Below are 21,807 nucleotides of genomic sequence, written 5' to 3' on the forward strand. Positions count from 1 at the left end.
ACTTGTTATGTTATCCTATCATTACTGCTTGTAGAGTCCTCATAACTCTATAATGAATGTTCACACCATGGGTTTCCCATATGACATTTCCCCAAACCTCTAAATCTCATGAAAAACAGAATGTTCTTGATTTTCAGCAAATCCCCCCTCTATCTATATAGCCCGTGCAGTCTGTGCTGCAACATGCCTCAGAAGGAAGGAGAACAGCTACAATGGCTCAGTGGCCTCTTTCCTAAGTGGCCTTAAGTAAATTAGAGTAATCCATTTTGCATGCATAATATTTGGATTAAATATAATCTGCCATTTTGTTACCCACTCACTTGCTATTGCAAGGACTTTTGAAACTGCCTCCCTCCTGCAGCTGTAAGCGTACAGTGAGGCTGTGTTTTGCCAAGCTCTGTTTGGCAAAGAAAACAAGTTTCATGAGTCAGAAAAGACAAGACCTTCTCAAAATCCTAGTATCATGTGTCTTTTCTGTAATTCTTGGAATAGTTCTCATAGGTGACATTTGTGATAACTGAACTAAGGGTACAGGTATTATTCTTGTTCCCTACAAAGTGTGAGCTCCCCATTCGCTGAAAACTGGTGCTTGTTCTACTTCTGATACCCATAATCTTTGTTCAAACCACAGAACCTCCATTGTCACAACTGTTTTAATGGTTGGTTGGCCAACACTAACCAGGACTGCAGAACATGTATACAGTGTGCACATGGGCTGTGCTGTGGAGAACGATGGCAATTTACCTCTGCACTACTCAGCTGCTCATCTGTATGAATCAACTTGGCATTCAAAAGCATAACAGTGATCCTACTGTACTGTGCTAATTCTGTTTGTTAGAAGCACTGGTCTGCAGAGAGGCAATTATGCATTTATTGTGGCTGTCCATGAAGTGGTTATCATATTCAAGCCCTGTATGCTGCAGTCCCAATAGATGCTTATTCTGACGTAAATTAATAAACAGGAATCGATCATAACAGTTTGCTAGTCGATGCCCTAGCAGAAGTTGAAAGAAGCAAATAGAAAACAGAACATACAGTGTTTTGACAAATACTTTCAAATACATCTGCATGAAGGATGAGGAAAGGCAACAGGCTTCTAGCAATGCAGACCTGTCCCTAAGCAAATCGAGTTAGTGTGGCATAATGAATGTGGGCTATGTTCCCAGAAATCATAGTATAGCTGAAGTGCCTTTGTCATAAGGTTTAGTATCTGTTTATCTTTACTAATGCAAACTGCAGGTGGTGGATTTAGACATGAGGAAACCAAAAAGGGATATAGGTCGTATTATTAACATATGTTAAAGAGAAATGTCAGTATTCTTTATCACATGAAATAGTGTTTTTCCATCATAAGATGACAGATCTTGCCTCCTAAAACAGTCACCTAAAGGTAGTAGGCTTTTTTTCCTTTTGTTACTAGAATAACCCTTAATTAAAAAAAAAATGAATTAAATGCTTCCAGTGCAAGAGCCCCCTAATTTATTTTTTTTTCACTGTGTGATGTAGATACAACATTAATTAGTGAAATTTAGGTGGACTGGAAAGGAGTTTTGCTGAAGGCAGAAGGTAATGATCCACATAGTGCATTCATAAAATAGATAACTGAATAGGCAGCATCTTTCTCTAATTCTTGTAGCTGACTGTAGGTTTTCACTTGAAATGTAGGTTTTCATAATGAAATTATACTGCACACCTGCTTTTATTTCTCTGATCATGTGTGCCTCAAAACTGAGCTAATTTGATTTCTTTCTTGCTGAAAATATATTTATTCCAACTAAGTCAGAATCCAGTGTGCGTTCTAGACCCCAAAGGAATTGTTTGTTCTTAGAATCAGCTGTGTGGGATGTGCAGTGAGTCCAGACTCAGGCCTTTGGACAAATTGTTCAGCTGAAAGGGGGAGGGTAGCTTCCCTATATTACAAGATGTCGATTTTAATTTCTCTTTAAATAATATCTCAATTTAAATGGTATATGGTTCTCAGGTCAATTCTTGATATGTTCAGTTTTAGCTATAAGGTTGCATTATGTTTGGATCCTTAACAGAAGGTGTGAGAAGTGTAATCTACCTCTCAGAAGAGCACTACTGTAATTACTGTGTCCTAATGAGCATGACAGTGCAAAGAGGCACTGACAGCATATATTTTAATAACATGTAGCCTTTGTACAATATTTAAGCTCCAATATTTTGCAAAGGCTAAGTGAATAATCTTCATGTCACCTATCTGGAAACATGTAGCTACACTTTTTTGCTTTCATTTTGTAAAGCATTATACTGATTGTTAAGTAGCCTGAATTTCTTTTGGTTTCCAGAATAAGCCAAGGGCTTTTCAGAACTATGCCTTTAAATGATTTAGCAGCTTTCATATACATTTAGCTAGTGTATACGAAAAGACATAGTCCCTTCCCCTTTGAGTTTTAAATCTGAGGTCCTCATCCAGCAACATTTCTCTGAGTATTATATTTTTATGTGTGTGAGAGGTTCACATTAAACTTCCACTGGGAAATATTTACAGAAAGACCACACCTGCTGAACTTCAGCCTTCTGGCAAGTGCACTATAGAGGCCTAATGGGAATTCATGGCGAAGAAAGGTTGCCTGCATTTAAAAAGGGTGGGAACTCTCCAAGCTCTGAAGCTATGTGCAAGTTTATATTTGGATAACCCAATAGCTATGCATATAAATCATCAGGGAAAACTAATGTACATGTGCAGTATATCAAACATCTTGATGTCTCAGCCATGACTTTCATATGCACCAAAGTGCACATTCATTGCTGAAGGTTGTATGCAATGAGACATTTAGAGTTTAAAAGGACATATTGTTTGAATGTATCTGAATGCAGAAACCAGTGACTAACTTTCTTTAGTAACTGGGAAGCACTTTTTGTGTTCTGACAAGGATTTCTAGAGGGATTTGTAATCAAGCAATCCTGAGACAGTACAAACTAGAATGTAATATTGAAATTTAGAAGAAATTAAATGGAAATGCTATCCCAGCCACAGCCTCAGTTTCTAATTTTTTTCCCCAGCCACATTTTTTCATGGAACCTACTGTAATGTATTTTTAAGAAGCTATGTCATGTTTTATAAATGAAAAACACTATGAATGAAGTATATATCCTTTGTCTTGTTTATTATTTCCATACTACAACTTTAAATTTTACATTACTTTTTTCTTATTTTTTCTGAGTACAGACATTAATGCCTTCATACTGGCTTTGGCATGGTATGTGTTATTTATGTCCTAAAGTTCCAGTTGTCTTAGTAAGATTGGGTGCTCTACAGCTCTTGCCAGCCTTGCAGTGATTCTCAGTCCCCTTGCCCTTGAATCACCCCAGGCTCCTTAACAGGTCTGTTATTTCATTTGGGGTTAAGGTACAGCATCTCTCATAGTTTTAGCTTCTCAGTCTTCTCCCTTGCTGTAGATGGTATCCATACCAATTTGTAGCATGATGAGCTTTCCCTGTATTTTCTAAAAATATGTTTGCTATGTCAAAATAACTTTTCTCAAATGGCAATACAAATTCCTGAGCACCATAGGTTTAATTCGAGATATAATTAAAAGACTGCGTGAAGACTTTAAATCTGCTTTTATATTCAGCTTTTTTTTTTTTCACTCTTAACTGAGCCACATACTGCAACAGCCTGCTCATTTCTTAAGAGCAGTGATTGCATCTCCTGCAGAGGCTGCTTCACTACGAACTCCCTTCTGCAAGGTGCTGATTGCTCTGGCCCTCACTCATTGAAGTCCTTAGATACTTAGCTGCTGGACTAAGATCAGTGTCTAATACTTTTCAGGATACATATCTGTGCTCCAAGAAGGATCATTCATTCTTTGCTCCTGTCAGAGGATGGGTCCTAAATAAAGGAAATAATTTAGTCTTTGGTTATCTAGCAGGAGAGAGATTATCATGCTAGACTGGAGTACCTTGAAGTCTGCTCAATTTACAGTATCCCATCTGCTTTGCTCTATAATGGTGTTCAGATTATGATAAGATGTATATTTCTGCCTTAAAGTTAAACTAATAACAAAAATAAATAGATAGCAAAAAAAATCAACATGTTTTAACTTTACTATTATTTCATCAAGCAATAATGAACTGGGAATTTGGCCAGTATATTAAAAACATAGCCAATAAATCCTACATTATTTTATAATTAAGCACACAGACATATATGGACTGCACAGAAAAACAGTGAAATAATTGATCCATGTATGTAATTACTAGTGTACCAATAAAACCAAAACGTTTTCTTGGAAGATAGTACAACTCTGAATTAGGACTTAAACAGTAACTTAATGGGTGTACTGAGAGAACAGCGAACTATTTCAAATATGCTGGGGCATGTTCTTCAGGAAAGGAAAAATTTTTGATTATTTACACTAATATACCCCCCTTACATAGGCTTGCCTCACTTCAGCCAACTGAAATAAAGGTCTAAAGCCTGAGCCATTTCAGGCAAGCTGCAAAGAGGAAGAGGGGTCTCTTACCTGTGTTGTCATCCTCTGGAGTCAGGATCTCAAAGAGTTTTCTTAAGGATGACCATAAAACCATGGCTTTCACTACAGCACCCATTGCATTGCTGTTGCTCTCAGGAGAACAAATTTATTCTCCACAGCCACACCATCTTGTAAACTGTTGTGAGAAGACAAACCTTTCTCATGCCCCAAGAGAGGGAGTGAACTGTACATCCTGTTGGTAACATATAGAAGTGATCTATTTCTGTAAGTACACACTTATTTAATACATATATACTTAAATAAGAAGGATCATAAAGACACATGTAGTAGATCCACTGATTGTAGTCCCTAAAGCCATGGTTTGATGTGCAGTGGTGCCACCCCAAGTCACTCACTTCTGTAGCTGTAGCTGCTTGTGGAGGCAATACAGTAAAGCAGATCAGCAGCTCAATTTAATTAAATTTAACTGTTTTCCACGGTATTTTTGCTAACTCAAGTAATTATCCACACTCTGTATGACCCACGTAGAGCTATATACCAGTATGTAGAATTGATGCAAAAAGGCTGAGGGTTGGAATACCAACAATATCTTCACTTGGCAGTGGCACTACATGGTATACTTGTCCCTGAGGTACCAATGGAAACTCGCAAATTTGTTTTCAGTGTAAATGGAAAACAAATACTAAAAAAGACCCTTTCTAGGTACACAAAAGAGCTTTATAGTTCAGACTCTGAAATGGACTTGACCTTCTGCCAGAGAACTTGCCTGTGGACATGAGCAGTCTTGCAATTACTGGCTGTTCCATTTTGTCTGCAAATACATTGTTGTAGGGAATGTTGCAAAGACACGTTTCTTAAGTTTGTAAAATAGTTGCATGAGAAAAGCCAGACAGGCAAGAGGGGCTGGAATGAAAAGCAAAAACACTCAAAAAGGACTGAAGCTATTAAGGTGTAACATGCTATGTTATATATATATTGTTTTGTTTCTTAGGAATGGACTTGCATGTATTTGCAAATACTATTTACTTACTGTTCTGCAATGAGGACACTTGTCTCTTAACTAATTTCACTCAAGTTTCAGCTTTCCTGTGACTTCTTACATTTCCCAGGTGCTGGAGAAGTGATTCCCCTGCAGCCCATTGTGAAGACCATGGTGGGGCAGGCTGTCCCCCTGCAGCCCACAGAGGTCCACAGTGGAGCAAATACCCACCATGGAGCAGATATCCCATAGAGGAACTCACAACAGAGCAGGGGAATGCCTGAAGGAGGCTGTGACCCCTTGGGAAGCCCATGCTGGAACACGCTCCTAGCAGGACCTGTGGCCTCATGGAGAGAGGAACCCATGCTGGAGCAGGTTTGCTGACCCTGTAGGGGAACCATGCTGGGACAATCTGTCCCTGGAAGGGACCACACAGAAGCAGTTTGTGAAGAACTGCAGCCTCTGGGGAGGAGCCATGTTGGAGAAGTTCATGAAGGACTGTCTCCTGTGGGAGGGACTCCACGCTGGGCAGGGTAAGAGTGTGAGGAGTCCTTCCTCTGAGGAGGAAGGACTGGCAGAAGCATTTGATGAACTGACCACAACCCCCATTGCCCATCCCCCTGCACTGCTGGAGGTGAGGAGGTATAGAATTTGACAGTAGAGGTGAGCCTGGGAAGATGGAGAAGTGGAAGGAAGGTGGTGTTTAGATTTGTTCCTATTTCTCATTATACTCCTCTGATTTGCTTGGCAATAAATTAAATTCGTTTCCCTGGGTGGAATCTGTTTTTCTCATGACCAGTAATTGGTGAGTGATCTCCCTTGTCCTTATCTTGACCCAGGAGCCTTTAGTTTTATTTTCTCTCCCCTGCCCAGGTGAGGAGGGGAGTGATAGAAAGACTTCTGTGGGCATCTGGTGTCCAGCCAGATTCGACCCACCTCGGTCAGTAAGAAGACATTTGGTAAGTGCAATCTTTGGGCATGTGACAAGACAGCATTTGTAATGTTATCCAAAGAATCTGTAGTGATTTAAAATCCTATTGTAGTTTCTGTATCACTAGTTTCATTATTTGATTAAAGTCCAGCAGAGCATTAAGGATTACATTTGACTGAGCATGAATGATTTACAATTAGTTAGAAAAAATAAAGGTATTAAGGAATGTGCCAGGTTAATTTATTTGACAAATGAGTGCAAAGCTACTTACACAAACATTTCAAAACAGAGAAGCACCTGGTTCATAATGTATTTTGTAGAAGCAATGAAAAATGTAATTATAGAGAATTGTAAAAACATTGCCAGGAGGTGTAGCTAAAATCACTAGGAATGCAGGGGCTGACTTCCACTGCACTTCACGGTTGTGCTGGGTCCTTCCATGACTGACCCACTGGGTGACAATCAGTAAGCTGAGGAATCCAGAGGTAGGGAAGATATAAGCTATACTTGGCAGTTAGGGCATAGTTTGGTATCCAGCCTGGGGTTTGTACGAGGGGATAATTGTAATTCATTTGTATTACAGTATCTGCTAATGCCAAGCTTTTAGTATTTTTCCAGTTTAATGTCAATAATACTACAGTAATGTTGATATCTAGCTTTTTAAAACACTGCCCGTTTTTAATTTGTTTATGTTGGCGACATTTGTTATTTTACAGTAGTATAGGAAACATCTAGTGGTGACTGATGTAAGCCACTTCCTGTCTGTTTTTACTTGATTATGATATTGCTTTGTCAACAGGAACAATGGCATAATGTGCAGCATTGCAAATGTAAAAAAATAAACTTTTCCAAAAAGCCCAACTATGCAGATTTATCTCTGTGGGTATTGTTGGGTTAGGTTGTCACATTCAAGTATTATAAAGCGTCCATATGTTTGATATCTATCACTTCATATAGATATTGTGTTCCACATCTGGTCACCTGGCCTCCACCACCTGCATCTCCTAGAATGCTTCCATCAATGCTGCCTTCGTACAATCCTAAACATCCACTGGTCAGATTATGTGACCAATACATCTGTTCTAGAACAAGCAGCAGTCACAAGTACTGAGGCCATGTTGCTGAGAACACAGCTGCGATGGGCAAGGCACATCTCCAGGATGAAGGACCACTGCCTTCCTAAGATCTTGCTTTATGGTGAACTTGCCACCGGCTGCCGCATGAGAGGAGCCCCAAAGAGGAGATACAAGGACTCCCTGAAACAACATCTCAGCCTTGGCCATATTGACCACCGTAACTGGTCTACTCTGGCCTCCAATCAGGAGGTCTGGAGACACACCATCTATAACGCTGCTGATGCTTTTGAGAAAGCACGCAGGATCACCCTTGAGGAGAAAAGACAACGCAGAAAGAATCGTGTCTTACAGAATATACCACCTAAGGAGTCTTTCTGCTGTGCCTTTTGCAACCAGACGTGTCTATCTCGTATTGGCCTTTTTAACCACCAGCATGCTTGTAGCAACTGTGGGTAGAGCCCTTCCCAAATCTTCATTTGCAAAGCCCAGCCATGATATAGTATTTTTTTAATATGATTGATATCTCTGCCAGAATTGCTATAGCTATTAACAGAATTGTGGATAGTTCTTTAAAATGAAAAATGCTTAGATACATTATGGTACTCTGTTTTGCCCTTAATTATTGAAGTATTTTATATACTTTCAAATAATTTATTATTGTGTGAGGAGGAGTTTGATAGCCAGACACTAAAATATGGAGGTTTCCAAATTCAGATCATAGCCCATGCTCTTTTCACTTGAAACATGAAATTACAACTCTGAGTTTGACAGGAAATACTTACCCACATAGACAGCTATAAGAACAGTTACTGTGTAAGGCACTTATGTGATTAAATCAGCTCATGAAATTCCCTGAATTTATTTATTTTGTGTCTTGTTTTCAGCTACGATGTATGTGTTATAGCACAAAGATCTGACAGTTATGAGGCAAGTCTTAGTGAACTGGCAAAAAGAAGAGCCCTTTCCCATGGGTAGAATCTAAAGTAGGATATCTTGAAGATTTCTTTATTATGCCACTCATTTATGTAAGAACAGGTCAAACATGAATGACATTTATGTGGATTTTTTGCATTCTCCAAAATCATAAAGTGAGAGGATAGGCCTATAAACTACATATTGCTGTTTAATTTTCTTTCTGTTAGCAGATGGATATTGTGGCAATTCTGAAATTTACATAGACCTTTCACAGTTCACAGTGTAGCATCTGCAAAAGCAAGATCATGTACAGTCTAACTTTTGTTTCACTGTACTGGAATTCCAGAACAGTGGAAAACAAGGAAGCAAAAGAAGTACAAAACTATCATGAGAAATCTTGCATAAAAAGAGGGAATGAAAGAAAAAAAAAAGAAAGGAAAGAAAGGAAAAAAGAAGGGAGGGAGGGAAGAAAGGAGGAAGGGGGGAAGGCAAGAAGGGATAGAGGAAGTAAGGAAGGAAGGGAGGGAGGAAAGAAAAAGAAAGGAAGGAAGGAAAAAGAGAAAGAAAGAGAGAAGGAAAGAGAAAGAAAGAGAGAAAGAAAGGGAAAGAAAGAGAGAAAGAAAGGGAAAGAAAGAGAGAAAGAAAGAATGAAAGAAAAAGAGAGAAAGAGAATGAAAGAAAGAGCGAAAGAAAGTGAAAAACTGCCATTCCTGCTAAGCTAGCAAATATAAAGGCTCAAAAGTCAATGTTCTTGCAATGAATTTGGATACATGGCTTGATAAAAGAAGTATGACAGTACAGAACATTGATATCTCTTCTCTGAAACTGATATAGTGGAGAAAGGAATCTGTGTAAACAACCACCCCTCAAGTACTGAATTTCTTCTCCTTTTAATCTGCTCTTTCTTACAGAGAAATGTAAAGCAGTGGCATGAGAAAACAGTATGATAAAATTTTAAGAATACTTAATGTGAAAGATTTAGTTTCAAGACACAATCTCTGATCTGTATTTCGAAAGAGATAGAACAATGTGGATCCAGCCCACAAAAGACAGAACTCTGGAAATCTTGGAGAGACAGATTCCAGTTTACATAAAGATCTGGATTACCATTTCCATTTACACAAATGTTTCATGAATAAGGTATCCTAAAAAATTACAAAGGAAGCATTGGGAGCACAAAACTTAGGCTTTCAGACACTATTCTAAAAGTCTTTGGACTTTATTTCACAGGTCATTTCCTGTGACAGGGATTCACAGTCATTTCCCCACAAGAACACAAGTATCTCAAAGGATCAATAATCTAAAAAATTACTACTACCTTGCTGCTTGGGTTTATTTCTTTTCTTTAAATCCATCAAAAATATTTATTCTAAAACATTGATAATTTTTTTAAGAAAACACATTTCAAAATTATCTTAAATTATATATATTCATAACCCCAATCCAGAAAAAAATTGTATTCTTCTCTAATTTTCATCAGTAGGAGATAGTTGCTATAAAATAGCTCATGATTAAGTGCACCACACTGAGAATGGGATTTACCTCATCTAAATTTAGCCACCTAAGAGTTTGGCAGCTGTGAGGTATTCCAAAAAGGTAACTTTAGCCATTCAAGCTAATCTTTCTAGGCTCCCTCTATAGTTTTCTACAGATTCAGAGCCAAAAGGTAGAATTGCACTGCACTGACCCTTGAAAACCTTAGAAAATGCTTCTCCTTCTTCCCACATGCCTTACTAGCCCTTCTTGTCTTTAGTCATAAAGTTTCCTTTGATAACTCCTAGAGACAAAAATAATCTCACCTTAAAACAGATGGAGTAGACAAAGCTACAGAATATTGTGACCTTGTAGACTGAATTGCTTTTTTCCCTCAATTGCTAAATACAGTTTCTGGAGAAAATCCAGAGAAAGACAATTAACTTAATGAAAGATGCAAAAAGTTTGAGTCAGAGGTACTGACAGTATTGAAGCAGCTTATGCCTGTGTCTCTCAGAAAGAAATCCAAATTGAATACCTGGAATATACTGAAAAAAACAATTTGTACTTACTTTTTCTGAGGTCCTGTCTTAGCTGGAATCAATAAACAAATGGACACATATCAGGTTTAAGCTTGGTCCGAAGGTTTAGTTTTGACTGAAATAGTTGACTTAGAACAATGACTGGAATGAACAATAAAAACAGTGAGGCCTCTCATTCTGATAGTGCTTATTCCAGTATACTGATATTGATACAATGAATGTATCAAAGTGGTACATAAACAGTCAGAAAAATGGGCCAAAATATGTCATTAATTTTTAAATGAAGGCCAATTCACATAATTTATTTTATTACATTCTTTTTTAAGAAATTTATTATGATAGTATTGGCTAAGTTATTTTAACATTTTTATGGAAACTGCAACTTATGACACACTAGCTATGCGAATTCTATGGGCTCTTACTCTGTTGCTAAAACTGCTATGATGTCAATCCATGTACACTTTAATTTGTAAAGAATGCACTGGAAGACTGACAGCTATGATAACAACTTGGCGTATACTTTAACAGTTTTATATTAAATGGAGCTTAGCTTGATAAAACGGAAAAGCAGATCTTTGGTATTAGTTCTTTCTTATTAAATGGATATAAACCATACAGTGTAAAAATTAGCAAAGCTTCATATATTCTCCCTTAGATATTATGCCTGGTGCTGTGATAGGGCTATTGATCATGGGTTTGTTCAGCTGATTTCCAGTATGTTCAGGGAACATAAGATCCTTTGGGGTGAATGAAAGTCTTAACAATGAGGCTTGCAGCTGTTTCTATGAGCTTGTGAATACCCAAACCAGGCAAAAATACTCAGAGTAGATCATATGGCTATCACCTATTTATTTAAAATAAGCGGCCTTTTTTCTCTAAAGGCAGCCCGAGACTCTGTTTTTCACCTTTTCACCTGCAACCAAGTGATTGCAGTAGTGACTATCCCACAGGATTCATCCTCAACAGCACTTTCTCTAGCTATTTTCTATCTTCAGAAGTAACAGTCTCTAACTGGCCTTTATGAAGTTATTCTGCCTGGAGATAAGACCTGATCACTCTCTTTATCAATGAGCGGTGTCTGAAACCTGCAGGCATTTCATCAAATACAATACAAGATTAATCAAATAAAACACCTGAGAGACAAAAAGGGGGGCCAGTGCTGAGGGAGGCTGAAAGCCCAGTGGGCTCCATTGTGGATTCTCCATCCTGTGAGATGTATCGGATCAACTGCACAATTACAAAGCACAAAGCCTAATTTTGAAATTGTGTAATAGCACTGCATATGAAACTTAAGAAGCTGTTTAAGACTAGCTAAATTGATTTTAGGGCTTCAGTTAATAACTGTAACTAGGGACTACAATCAACATGGGTAGAAAGATCCCATACCAACTATTTCAATGTCACTGTTGTGTGCTGGGAATGAAAGAGGAATAAGAAAGTTTTAATTAAACCGGTTTAATTTTCTTTGATCATCTAATACAGGGTTAATAAATAAATCTTTGATCCTTTAACTTCTGTGATTTGATTGCCATCTTTCTAAATTGGGTGATCTGGCCAAATGATGATTTAACCATGTGTTAATTTTAACACACTGAACTTTTGATCCAATATCTGTTTAAACTTTGATTTTAAAAATTATCTTAATTTCTACATGGGCTATCGACATTTTCAGTGATAAAGTCTTAGCAATGTCAGTTTTGTAATGTTTGCTTATTACAAAGCAATGGAATTTGACTTCTGCAAACATTAGCAGAACTGGTTTGTTCTTTTTTTAGCAGAATGGGCTTGAAAAATAAAAAACAGGGAAATTAGCTGAGGTACATAAGCTTGGCCCACTCTACAAATGAAAACCTTTATCCAATGCTATTCCATAATTCTACTAATTCATAGCAGTAATTAATAATGCTATATCTTTTTAGAATTATGTCTAAGAAGTCAAAACAAATCTTTCATTGAAGCAAAATATGAACATTTCATAAAAGGACAAATTTTCCTGAAGTCATCTCTAAAAAGACCCGTTCTAGAATTAATAAATGAGACTAACCAGCTGCAATTCAGTATGTTTTACAGGAAAGACCTGAATCAGTGGAACTGAATGCAGTGTTTCCAATTCTTCCTGGCAAGTGAAGGAATAAAGAAGTAAAGAATGAAGTCAGGATCACACTATGGGAATACCATCGTATTTTTCTAATTAATTCCATTTAAGAAAATATTAATTGAATATTTTAGAGTTAAGATATCAATGCTGTTAAACAGCAACACAATATGATGAAGTCAACAAAGCATGACTGATAATGTAAAGAAAAATTCAAATACATTAATTTGCCCATTAGCCTTATCCTATTCCCTTTGGATTTTATTTTCTGTGCTTTATTTTTTAACCTCAGAGCTGCATTCATGTATTATTAAATCACTAACAACTGTTATTTAAAAATCTTGGCTTTCTGAGCCCAGTAAGTAATCTGGATGAGCAATCTACCTCCCTAGGGGAATTTTCCTATGCAGAAGCTGGTATGACCTCCACTCAAACAGTTTGCATGCATAATTATATTTCTGATGGGCTCTAATTGTATACATAAGATGAAAATAATTTGTAGTGAATTTTGTCTGGAAATTTGACCCTTTACATTTTTTTTCTTTAATTTTACCTTACCCATGTTTGTAAGCAAATAATGCATTTTTGTGCCATGGATATTCAAATTAATCAAATAACTATTAAATTATGCACTTGACATCCTTACAGATAGCATATGCCTGCATTATTTGGCAGAAGTCAAATGTACAAATATGTACGGTGGGCAATGCTCCATATCTGTGTATAGTTAAACCAACATGAGGACAGGGGTTATACTGTTCTAGGCCTGTGTAACCACACAGTTTGGAATGTTTGAATAAATTGCTGAATGAACCTCATTATGAATTATATTTATGAGGTTTACAGAGGGCAGATGCTCCCTTTCTAAATACTGGTGGCTGCCACATCCCCATTCAGACCTTTAGCAGGTTCAAGGTAGCATGTAAATACACAAGTCCTAAGTAAAAAGTATCCATCAGTTGAAAATTTTGGTGTCTAGCAATCTCTGGTAATGTGCAAAACCCCAAGCCAGCTAGCCTGTGCCTTTCTTTTTTAATTCCTCCCCTGTGATTTGGCAGATCTTCAGGTAAAGTGCAGAAGAGTTGATGGAGACACTGACAGCTCTATAACTTCACTCAGCCACTCTGAGGTTCATAGAGCCCGCCACAGACTGGAGTAAATATCTACTCATTGTAAAACCTTCCCAGGTTTGAGAAAAAAAGGGTAATAAACCTGAACAAGGAATTACAAATGAGCTGGGAGAGGATCTCAGTGACTTGGGACCTTCATTCTCTGGAAGAGTTTTACATTGTCCTAGAGGACTTCCTTTTATTGTGCTGTTAGCAACTGGGAAGACTTTCTCCTGGCTGGATGCTTGTTTAACTTGGAGGGCCAAAGCCATTTTGTTCTGTAGTAAGTTTGTAAATTAGGCATATAGTCTTCAGCCTATATTTGCCAATTTAAATCAAAGGACCAGGTATTTCCACAGGATTTTGGCATTCTATAGTTCTCTTTCTAACCTATATGACTACTGACGGTGGCTTCCTATTGCTACTCAGCACTGACTGTCAAATGGAAAGGAAGTACCAAGCTGACACATGGCAAATGAATTATCTTTTTATAAAAGCTCATATTAGAGATAATTGAAATGCAGAACAATGTCATCACAGTCACTTCTGAACATAGGAAAATGGAATAATGCTTTCTGGAACAACAAAGGTATCTTTGTGCTCTTAGATAAAATTGCTGAACTAACTAAATATATTTAAACAGGAACTGCTTCTAGACTGTAGCTTGAATGCCAGTTTTCAAATGAGGATATATTTTTAGACACAGTTCATGAATTGCTAAACCCAAGATTTTCAATTGGAAATGCAAAGCTGCTGCTGCAACAGTCTGCTATCGGCAATTGTGATTAAAACAGAATAGGCAATGGCACAAGCAGAACAGCTGCATCTGTTTAGATTTCTTCCAAAACCAGTATTATGACAACTGAAGTAATGTATGTGCATATGTATTTCATCCCATGCTGCAAAAATTAATTTATTTTTTGTGATATTATTGCTTATATAATCTCCATCCTAAACCAGGACTCTACAGTCATGTGCTGATATATATGGTAAATGGGATACAGACAGAAGGAAGACTACAAAGAGATATTAAAATAATAATGATCTACATGCTTGGTTTCTGCCTATCAATAGCCTCTGCGTGGTAAGTATTCTCCAGATGTCACAGAGAGGGAGAGCTTTACGGAAGCATTTGAAGAGGCCTATGAAGTTAAAGAGAAGCTCTTTTAGAAGTGAAATGGAGAGAGCCAACATCAGATCAGATGAAGGGTGATAGTGTTTGCTCAAACACTGCATGATGTTACAGGCAGCAAGAGGAGTTTGCACCATAATAACAAGCAATGCCTTAATGAAAATAAAATGGGGAAGCATAAGCCACAGGTGAAGGCAATGAGCTTATGCTTGCTGTGGTAGAGAAAGATTATACACTGAGCAGTCCCAAAATTTCTGGTAGTAATCTGAATTGTGTATAAATGTTTGCCTCTGCTGAAAGTGAGGTGAGGTTTGTAGAAATACAAGAAGCAGGCAAACCCCTTCTTAGGGAGTTTTGACAAAACATACAGATAACAAGGATTTGGTAACTAAGTTGTGCAGTTTTTAGTTTAAAAATCTTGGCTGAGCGGAAGTATGTGGATGGGTGATAATTCTGATGAGTATCAGTTTTCCATTACAAGTTGGGGATATAACTTTCCATTTATTTTAACTAGCATGAAATTCATTTTAAAGTCAATCTTCTCACATCTGTTTCACTTTAATGTTATTACACTCTGCAAGGAGACTGTGGTCTAGAGAGTTAATCAGCAGCAAAAACTGTAATGGGTAGAGGAGGAGAATCTATATGGTTATTGAATCCCCACCATTGTTTTTCTCTCTTAAGACCTTATACAAAGGCCTGGGAAGTACAAAAAACCCTTCCACTATCTTGCTTTGAGCTTTGGGTTTGTCTCCTGTACCTTATTAATTGTACCAGCAAGCAGACCAAATAAATTAATAGGGACGAATATTGCATTGGTATCAAATAATCTATAGAATTGCTGAAGATGCCATCGAAGATGCACTCTGTAGTATGTTTAATTCAAAAAGTCATTCAAAATGAGAAGTACAGATATGCTAGGATAATAAATAAACCGATATGCTACTGTTGATTTGATGACACCTCTGAAAGTATTGGTCTGATATAAACTACTTCCAGGTGCTACTGATGTACTGGTCTGCACTGCTTGCATTATGTGTTTTACTGTGTTATAGCTCAACCAGCCTGCTAGAGAGTTGTGAGGCAGGAATGAATAGAAGCAGAACTTTTTCCCAAAAACCTTCAACTTACATCATGATTAACTCAGTTCTTGTTTTTCCAATTACCCTCCCAAATTTATACTTTTTCCAACCAACATCTTAAAAAGACTACAATAACATGGTTTTTAATTTCTATCTTCTTTCTATTTTATTTTTTCTTTGTCAGGGAAATTAGCATATTTTGTTAATATGCACGCTTTATCTTCCATCTTCTGTCTTTCCTTTGTCACAGTACTGCTCCACTGAGAGAGACCCCAGTGAGCCTCTTTTTGACTGTGTGAGGATGCAACTTGCCTGAACCTGGGAACATCATGACTGACAGTGAAAAAGGATGGGTTACTAGACAGCCTTAGGACACGTCTTCACTAAGCTAAAGGTCAAATTTAGGCCAGGCTTAATGGAAAAAAAAGATATCCCTCTATAGATATGCCTGTTTATCTATGGGTTGCCTTTGAGGATACTTCTGCCTGTAACCTCTTGAGAATGATGCTAGACCTACAGAAATCCTTAGGGCACTAGCATAGTCAGAATAACCATCAGGAGATATGATTCTGTGAAAATACTTCTGCAGAAGCCTTTTCTGAGAAAGTGCAAAGGGATGTCTGATGAACGCAAACTATTTCTGTCTTCCCTCTCCTTGTTAAGTATTCACTAGGTTGCCAGCATGTGGAAGTGATTCCAGCAGCAAGCTGAAAACCTACAGACAGCTTTAAAACTATTAGAAATATGCAGAGGCTTTGAAATCTAAGAAGGATGGTTATGAGTATTGACTTCAATCTCCTGTATCACCCACAAAAAAGATCCCCCATTACTTCAGCTGCCACTATACTTCCCCTCAGTTACCAGTGTGACCGAGTCCTGCCTAACACAGTGGAGGTAAGTAAGAATACATGAACAGAAGACACAGGATAGGACCACATGGGGTGCAAAACAGAAGATGGAAGACTGCATTAAAAACATGTCCTTGATATTGTTTGGTCCTAGTTTTTCCTGCCAGCTTCAAGGGCACAAAGATAATGTACACTTAATGCACTCTGGATGGCAGCAAGGCATACTTGGCAATCCCAACGCTGCATTCACCATGGGTTTTGGCAATATACGTAACATTGTTTTCCTAATAGTAATTATGGCTCTGAGAGGTATAAAATGTTCCAGTGGAATATCAAGTTTAAGACTAAAGTGAAACCTTAAAAATTCCATTATTATTAGTTATTACAGTGTTAATAATTTTAGCAGAAATATCCAGCTTTTTGAGGGTTGTGAATGGAATTTTAAAACAGTATCACTAGGTGTTGTTAGATCAGACTTCATACCTACAGTTTACTAAGAATAAAAAAAAAATTACCTTGTGATTGAATATTATTCTGAATTCTGGTGAAGTAAACGGTTCTTTTAAGGTGTGTGTTTCCCCTCAGATCTGTATTCATTTTACAAGTTATGCTGCTATAGCTGAAAAATGAGTCTTGTACTCTTCTGAGTATATTTGCAATGGCATTAAATGATTTGTGGTCATCTTCAGTTAACAGTGACAATAATTCTATAATATCTTTGAAGTAAGGCCAAACCACCCTTTTTAACTTTTTTTTGTTTTTAAATGCAATTTCTGTTATTGCATGTTTTCCTACTTTGCTGATACTTCTGGAGGAAGGCTACTTCAATATTCTGTTTGGAAGTACCCCAGTTTTATGTCACCTTTTCTCCCATAACATATTGCTGTTATTTCCTCAGATTTCTTGGAGTTTTTAATACATGCATTTCACTGCCACTCACCCTCTACTGGTTTGAATGGTAAGAATAGGCACCATGTCCCTCACCAGTTCATCTTTCTCTGGAATCTCTTTCCTCTCTCTTGGCTCAATTATGCTAAAGGTAGATAAAATCTATTTTATCTAACATGTCAATGTCACTCTATTAACTTTCCTCTGTGGTACACTGTTTCCATTATAGGAATTTAGAAGCTTGGGAAGGGAACGAATATTCAATTTTAGCCAAGCAAATTTGAGTTTTCTTCCAAAGCTTCTCAGGATCTCTGGTCATGCACTTCTTTTCTCCTCACATCAGAATGTCATTTATTCATGTCATAGTCTGCTGCATTGCCATCCATATTTCACTGGTTTTCCAGTAAAGCTGCTGATGAGAATGCCAGTTGGAGGAAACTGTTTCCTTCAATGTATTATGCTCACAAAAATGGTGTGGCGTTGGTTTTTTTCCTTAACAGTACCTGCTTGCAACCTGCCAACACATTGTGTGTATAAAAATATTTGCCATCTAGCACATCTCCAGAAGTACCTCTTCTTATGGAAATTTTCCTTGAGGAATATGTTCACTTCACATATATATATGTATATAATCTCCATGATGCTACACAGCAGGTAAGAATTGTAGGTTTTACTCTTTTAGCAATGATGAGTGAACCAACTCTCCTTTTCTACTAAACACAAAATTTTACAACAATGAGCCTGTCTGGCTTCATTTTCTGCTGCTATTCAAGGGGGAGAGAAAAATTATATAAGTCAGGAACAGTGTGGTGACTGGGCTATTAACTCACTTCTGTTCTGCACAGTTAAAAGAGCTTCTCTCCTGTGGATTATATGCTTAGACGGAACCACATTTATTTTTGCTTGCTGCCTCACTAAAGAAAGAATTATAGAATCATAGAACAGCCTGGGTTGAAAAGGTTACCTAGCTCCAACCTCCCTGCCATGGCCAAGGACACCTTTCACATGCATCCGTTTGATTTGCCCACAAGCTTGACATAGTTTTAACTCTGAAATGGGACTTTACCTCTTTGAGCTATTACAAAGTGCATTTTTGCATGTCTACTATTTACCCATATATCTAGTTCCTAAACTCATATTGTGAAACTCAGGTCACAATTAGATGCCTCAATTTTCACATCCCTCCTTCTTTTTGTAATCCGTAAGTTATTGTGTTGGCCACATTGCACTCATTGCTAAGATCCACATTTCTGGCACCATAGTACCTTGTACACCCATACCCTATTTAAAATTAATACCCCTCCAACCTGTACTGTGATGGTCCATTGGTTTATGCAGAATTCTCCTGAATTCTAGCAATTCAGGAGAGCTAGCAATGCTGTTTTCATCCTTTTTTGTCCCCACTGTGTGCACTCTTAAAAAAATGATGTGATGTATTGCAGTTCTTGCATCTTTTTCAAGTTCTCAGAGCCAGGATCTCTAAGATCTGTTTCATTCAGTGTTTTAGTCTAACTGGTCAGCACTGTGTCACAGGCACCTCTGAACAGCACAATAACCAACCCCACTGGTCCACAAAACAAAAGGCCTTCTGTGGCAACAAGCTGCCACAGAAGAGAGACTACCATGGAGACCATTCGTGATCCTGTAAGAAAGATCCATTGTATTTCACATCCCTTTGTTCTGAAAGCACTAGGAATTATCTCACGTCCATTCATCATGAGCCAATGAGTTATCCCAAGTTTAGAGTTTGGGAACTGCAAAAGTGTTAAAACTCACAAAAACTCACAAAAAATAGGCCTGGAACAAGAAAAGTAGAAAGGAAGTGAAACCTATATCAGCTGAGCTGGAAGTGTACCCAGAGGTACTCAAGCTCCAGCTTGAGACTTAAAGTGTGAAGGAAAGGAAGTTACTTGCACTATCCAAGTAATCAGTAGCTTTATGATAAAGCATGTGTACATGTATACATAAGTAGAAGGACCGAAGAGAAGAAAAGAAGAGATTAAAGCTGACTTCTTGCGGGGTATGGCTGAGGACTATGCATTGAACTTTTAATTTTGTTATAGGCATTTGCATTCTTTTTGACACCTACGAACCTTGTTTCAGTTTTCCTGAGTTGCACCTGCCTGTTTTCCCTTAAGTCAGATGTGAAAGAATATGTTGTGGGTAGGTATATCTGCCTGCTGAGGCACAATGCACTACAAGGAATAGAATTTGGAGACTGCAGACAAGGCACATTGTTGCTATGATCAAACATTTTTCTCGTGCGTGCAAGACCCACATGAGAGCAGAGTGTGTTCCTCCAGCATCGTAAAGCCAAATGACATTCCAGAAGCAGCTGCCCAGCCAATACGTCCACGCTCAGGGTAGGTTCTCCACTAGGGAAATTTGAAGCTCCTATCTCAAATTTCTACCTGACAAAAAAATCTAGGACAATCTTATTTGGGAACTTTGGAGCTCATTTTGTGGGTTATTCACCCTAAGATAAGATTACAACAGATCTGTGACTGAACTCAAACCCAAGGTACATCTGGTGGTAAAAATTTGCTTTTTCTTCTTCTTTATTTTCTTTGCAGATATGCAGGAAGAATTTTGACTGAAGTTAGTACATTCTTGATGTTAATGCAGCTTTTGTCTTACTTTTTTTTTTAAATTTAGGTATCAGTCTTTCAAAGCTCACTTCCAAGTGAACATCTCTCAGTTGGTAAATGATGTGAAACTTATTTTTGGAACATGTAGGAATAGCAAAAGGGCTCGCTAATCTTCTAATAAGATAAAGTTACTTCTGAAGGATAAAATTAGCATGCTGGAAATTTTCCAACAATTATATTTTTACAGCCCTACCATGTATATTATATAGTGTGTTTCTAAAGAATTAGTACTCCAAAACGTATGTTCCTCATGTCTTCTGCAAACTTTATTTTGAGGAAAATTTTAATGTGATAATTTAAAAAACAATATTTATTTATGAAGAATTATCCAAACTGTATAATCTTATTATTACGAGAAATAAAATATTAGTAATGGAATATGCATCCTGATTTTGGCTAAGATAGAGTTAATTTTCTTCCTAATAGCTGGTACAGTGCTGTGTTTTGGATTTAGTAGGAGAATCATGTTGATAACAGACTGATGTTTCAGCTGTTGCTCAGTAGTGCTTACTCTACATCAAGGACTTTTTCCTCATGCTCTGCCAATGAGGAGACACAGAAGAAACTGGGAGGGAGCAAGGCCAGGACAACTGACCTGAACTGGCCAAAGGGATATTCCATACCATAGAATATCCTGCCCAGTATATAAACTAGAGCAGTTGGCCAGGAGGCACAGATGACTAGTCGAGGCTGGGCTGCGCTGGGCTTTGGTCAGCAGGTGGTGAGCAACTGTGTTGTGCATCACTTGTCTTTATGGAGGCTTATTCCTCCTTTTTTTTTTTTTTGTTATCTCCTTTTTTCCTACTATGATTGTTATTATTGTCATTATTATAGTGTTATACTTTATTTCCATTATTAAACTGTTCTTATTTCAACCCATGGGTTTTACCTTTTTCTGATTCTCCTCCCAGTCCCACCAGAGTGGGGAGGAGTGAGTGAGTAGCTGAGAGCTTAGTTGCTGGCTGGGGTTAAACCACAACACAGGATTCAAGAAAAAATGGTTTTACATTATTTAAATTTGAAATTTAGATTCTGAAATCAGGAGTCAGAGGACTGATGGATCAAAAGCACACTGATCCCATCATCCAGAGTTCAATAAACAGAAATGAACCTATTATATCTGTATTTTCTGGAAAATGGGAAAGATAGTATAGGACTAGAGAATCGGTTTTTCTAGGGATGATAGGTCACCAATAACAACTTGCTGTGTCCTGCACCATTCAGCTTATTCATAAATGATCTGGAAAAGGGATAAGTAGTCAGATCACAAAGCCTGATGAGGCTATCAAATTATTTAGCTTAATGAAGATGAGACAACCTTGATTATCTGCAGACAAGTTCATGGGAGTGACCAAGCAATAAAATGGCAGATGGAGTTCAGTATAGATAAATGCAAAGTACTGCACAGGGAGGAAAAGGATCCTTACTTCAGGTATGAAAAGGCAGGTTCTGATCTGGTCATTACTTCTCAGGAGAAAGAGTCCTGGAGTTATGAAAGTGGCTCCATGATAACATCAGCCTGGTGATCAACAGATGAAAAAAAAAAGTGTTAAGAAATCACTAGAGAACAAAACAGATAATATCTTTTTGTTGCCACAGAAATCTATATTTTGCTTGCATTTTTTGTGT

The 21,807-nt window shown here is 37.7% G+C and overlaps 1 long non-coding RNA gene across 2 annotated transcripts; it reads left to right on the forward strand.

The window, feature by feature from the left end:
- Positions 1 to 505: 505 nt before the first annotated feature.
- On the forward strand, positions 506 to 21,595 carry LOC127466755 (uncharacterized). 2 transcript variants are annotated; one of them, XR_007902841.1, is made up of 3 exons: positions 506 to 5,409; positions 5,570 to 14,664; positions 16,045 to 21,595. It is a non-coding gene; the product is annotated as an uncharacterized LOC127466755 (long non-coding RNA). The 2 variants fall into 2 exon arrangements; XR_007902840.1 differs by having other exon boundaries at positions 5,570 to 6,398; positions 12,447 to 21,595.
- The last annotated feature ends 212 nt before the right edge of the window (positions 21,596 to 21,807 follow it).

This window comes from Manacus candei, unplaced genomic scaffold (assembly GCF_025592945.1).
Source record: "Manacus candei isolate 608988 ecotype Guabito, Panama unplaced genomic scaffold, ASM2559294v1 h1tg000011l, whole genome shotgun sequence".
NCBI lineage: Eukaryota > Metazoa > Chordata > Aves > Passeriformes > Pipridae > Manacus > Manacus candei.